Source organism: Brassica oleracea, chromosome C3 (assembly GCF_000695525.1).
Source record: "Brassica oleracea var. oleracea cultivar TO1000 chromosome C3, BOL, whole genome shotgun sequence".
Lineage (NCBI taxonomy): Eukaryota > Viridiplantae > Streptophyta > Magnoliopsida > Brassicales > Brassicaceae > Brassica > Brassica oleracea.
In genome coordinates this window covers 15,071,182-15,076,119 of record NC_027750.1, presented here as the reverse complement: position 1 = coordinate 15,076,119, position 4,938 = coordinate 15,071,182, and positions in this window count along the sequence as shown.

Genomic DNA, 4,938 nt, shown 5'->3' with positions numbered 1-4,938 from the left:
ATTTCACCAAAGCCAAACTAGTACCCAAACCCCAAAAGACTACGGGTCCAAAACCGACAGCGTAGAGCTATGTGAGCCTCTACCCTCCGGAATCAAAACCGACATCGTAGAGCTATGTGAGCCTCTACCCTCCGGAGCTAAAACCGGCGAAGACGGAGCAGAGAATACCTCCCCTTCCCGGGAACTGGAACCGGCGGCGGCGAAGCTGAGGAAGCCTCCACCTCCCGGAGAAAAGCCGGCGTCGCCGGATCTGTGATAGCCTCCATTTCCCGGAATCACCACTTGAACATGCAAGCCTATCTTCTCACGCCATGGGCCTCCACACGAGCGCGTCTTCCCTCCAAGTGGGGAACCACTTTTGGAAGATGGCTCCAATCCAGAGCTCCGACAAGGCGTTCGGTGATAGGCGACGGAGAAGAAGCAAAAAGAAATCCTTTTGACGGTAGGAGAAAGGTTCCGACGCAGGCACGTACGCTCACGCGCCGGCTGTACGCCGGATCCGATCTCAGATCTCCTTTCTCTCTCTCTCTTTTTTTTGTCTACTTGGTTTATATTTGTTTACTAAAATCGTTTACCACCCCTGTAATTTACTCATATGTTCAAAAATGAGTAAATTATATTTTTATATTCCACAGTTCATTGATACAACTGAATCGAATGATTCTTTACAACATATTATAATAAACAAATATTTACACAATAAGTATACACCCTTTTCATTTGTTTCTTCTTCTCCTCATTGTCTCTATGTTTGAATTGTGAAAGTTGTGAAAGTTGTGAAAGTCCTCATTAGAAAGAATATATTACTCCATATGTATACACAATATGAATACAAACGATCTGCGCAATGGAATATGATTTATTAATTCATATAACAATTTTTCATACGAAATATAATGTGACAAACGTTTCCATATGAAATTTAAATCCATTCCATTACTTACAAATCGTTAAATTAATTTAAATCCAACCATTCTGTAGAGTAAACATTTCCATGAAATTTAAATCGTTAATTTTTTAAATTTAGATAGAACAAACCAAAAAGTTCATAACATTTACATTAATATTAAGGATAAACCTAAAATTTTGGTTAAGAATTTTTCCTATGATTTTGGAAGCAAACAAATCCTAGAAATATATTCAATATATATATATATATATATATATTTTAAAAGGTTACAAATTATATTGATAATATAAAGTTAACGATTTTGAAAATTTTACCATAACAAAATTTAGAAGATTTCTCTCCAATAAAACTGATCAAAAAGTTTCAAACGTCTCAGCATCATTTTTATTATAAATCATATGTTTGATTTTGCCAAATAATATCAAAGATATTTTTTAGTTTTACGTTCATTACATAAGTAATAAATTGGATATGATTGACCACTACATTAATAACACAAGTCCAAACAAAAATAAAACATAATCCGTGTTTTAACGCGGATCATAATCTAGTTTTATATTAAAAGGCTTCTCCAACGGTGGATATTGAAAGTATCTAATAATTTTAGAAAAAGAAAAAAATTGCAAAATTAGGAGAAAAAGGTAGTAATCGATTCTTAAATTGCACTCTTTGTCAACATTAAAATTTATAACTATCATTTAGTGTTGCTATCAACACTTTGTGTTAAAAAAAACTATCATATGAAAGATAAACTATAGATAAATTTCTATATCAGAATTCCAAAGTTCAACTATTTTTTATATCTAAAAATATAAGCTATTAAAGTATTTTGATAATATTTTTGCTAATGGCATTATCCTTTAATAAACCATTCCGTTATGTGTAAAATTTTATGATAAGAAAGGAATTGTCAGCATTTTTTTTTGGTTAAAGCCATTATCCTTTAATAAACCCTTCCAAACACATGTGTGTGTATGGTTTTGTAGTCCATTAAAATCATGCACGTGTCATGTATATCTATAAAAATAGATATGTAATACTCTCTCTGTTTCATATTAAGTGTTGTTTTGGGTCTGTGCACACGGATTAAGAAAACAATTAATTTTGTACATTTTCTATATAAAAACACAATTACCAATACACCTAACCATATTTCAACCTATATAAAAATAAATTACAGAATAAAACTAATAAATTTTGCATTAAAAATCGAAAACGATATTTATTTTGTAACAAAAAAAATTTTCTATAACTGACATTTATTCAAAAACGGAGGGAGTATAGTTTGTTTTTGGTAACTGTAGAGGTTCGTTGAGTGGTAACGTCTCTTGGGTCACACCAAATCAGATCCTCAAAATCTTGCTTTTGGTCCAACCGAATACAATTATAACTATTATAATAACACTGGTTGTAGTTGAATATATTATAATGACGCATTGTGATTGCAAAGCCTTCATCAAAAACATGTAGTATTGTAATTTATCTTTGTGTTCTACCTAAAATTAAGAGGACTCATTATTGTTTCAAAAGCAGTTGAGTCTGCGCTTACATGTCAAACAAGATTACAGTTTTGGAATAAATAAATAAAACTTAAGGTTTTTCTATGTAAAATATATTTACAAACTCCAGCGAACACTATTTCTACTAAAATGATGATAAAACAAGTCTCAAAAGATTTATACACATGATTACTACAAAAATGTTCTCTCGTTTTGTTGATATATTTACATTGAAGCAGTGTAAGAAAGATGGGAGTGCAGTTCCAGGGCCGGCCCTGATAGTTTGGAGGTCCAAGACCATTTAGTAAAGATTTCAAAAATTTGGGGCCTAAAAATTTTTTTTTCACAAATTGAAGGCCTATTTACATATAAAAATTTTCAAAAATTTTGAGGGAATAAGACGAATGTTTTATTGGACTTGGCCCAGGGCCGACTCCGTGCAGTTCAAAAAAAAAAAAGATGGGAGTGAGTGAGACATTCATAAATGCCTTTTTCTCAACGTGAAAAATAGATTACGGATTAAATTTATAAGCAAATCCAATTATGCAAGGGAACGGAATAACATATATGATTAAAAATAACAAAATTAAGAGAGAGGCAGATCTACATCATATCGTTAGTGTATATATGTATATCTTAATGGAAGCCCTACTTAGGGCAACATTATTGGTTCTACAAAATTTTGTCCTTAGAATAAATTAGTATTATTTTTTAGTTAGGACAAATGCTTAAGGACTTTTGTCAATTTGTTGATTATTGGTAAGACAAAAAAAGTCTTTGCATATTTTATAATATTTATTTTAATGTGTGATAAGATATAAAAGATACATTTTAAATAAAACATAAAAGAGAAGTTTAACATTAAATTGAAAAAAAAAGAAAATTACAACAAAAAAAATTAAAAAAAAAGAAAAAAAATTAGAAAAACATAATTAAAAGGAAACAAACATTTTATTAAATTCATAAAAACTTATAAATTACATGTTATTTGGAAGATGTCCAAATTTAGTCCATATATTTTCAATCAAATAATTTTTTAAATTATGATGGGCTTGTCTATTGCGAACGTTCGTTCGACGATCCATTGTATTGCCGAGAGGCGAAGGCATATTGACGGAAAATCTTTCCTCTTCACTTTCTTCAAATCCAGGAACCACATATTGTGTCCTTGCTGCCCGTTCATCCTCGACAATCATATTATGGAGGATGATACATGCTCTCATAATATTTCCTATTTTTTGTTTATCCCATAAATTAGATGGATTTTTGACGACGGCAAATCTAGCTTGCAGGACTCCAAAGGCACGTTCAACATCTTTCCGTACAGCTTCTTGGGTTTTAGCAAATAATGAATGTTTCTCACTTTGTGGTAGACAGATAGATTGAATAAAAGTCGTCCAGTCAGGATAAATCCCATCAGTGAGATAATAGGCCAAATGGTACGGATGACCATTAACATAAAAGTTGACTTGTGGTGCTATTCCGTTAATAATGTCATCAAAAACAGGTGATCGATCAAGAATATTAAGATCGTTCATAGTACCTGGTGCTCCAAAAAATGCGCCTCCAACACAATTGTTGGTTTTCCGGTTCCTCGTGAATACATTCCTATTACAGATGGACATTTATAGTAGCTAAACATACAAGCAAGTATTATACAAACTACATTACTTTCGAGCTGAAGAGAAAGAAGTTTACCTTCAACTGTGGAGGAAATGGTTGTTTCTCTTTGATCTCCTTGCTAATACAATCCTGGTGATCGAACCTCACCTCACCTAATAACCTCGGAAACATAAGAACACACATCTCAGTTTCATGAGATAAACAACAAATAATCACACATCTCAGTTTCATCGATAACAGAACACATTTACCAAATGCGAAGAACACATTACACATCTACTGAATCGATAAACTCATCTCACCTCACGTACACAATCTATATCACAACTATAATCTACGATCGAAATCCCTAAATCTACACGATAACATCACATAATACCACTATCATCTAATAACCACACTCTCAAAGACTAAAGAGACGAAAATATATGATACGAAATCCCTAAATCTATTGCAAAGCAAGCAAATCAATCAAAGTCTAAATACATGCAAACCTCAGCTAAAGTAGATCGAAAACATAAACCAACTACATGCAAATCATAAGGAGGAGGAACACATACCCTTTCACCTTCGAATCACAGAGAGAACGGTTGAGAGATCCGCGGAGAGAATCGAGAGAGAAGGAGATGCGCCGAGAGATCGATGGTGAGAACCGCCGAGAGATGCCTCGGGAGGAGATCCGTCGAGAGGAGACGACTTGGGAGGAGATTCGTCGACGGGAGAACCGTCACGAAGGAGATGTGCCGTTGAGAGCAAAATCGCCCTTTCGATCGCCGCGAGAGAGAAGGAGAGAGACGAGAAATGTCGATCTCGATCCCAATTCGATTTTGCCCTAACGAAAACTCTTCCACCATTCCCTTGCCGACACGTATCAGCTAAGGACAAAAAAAAACATGTTAGCCAACG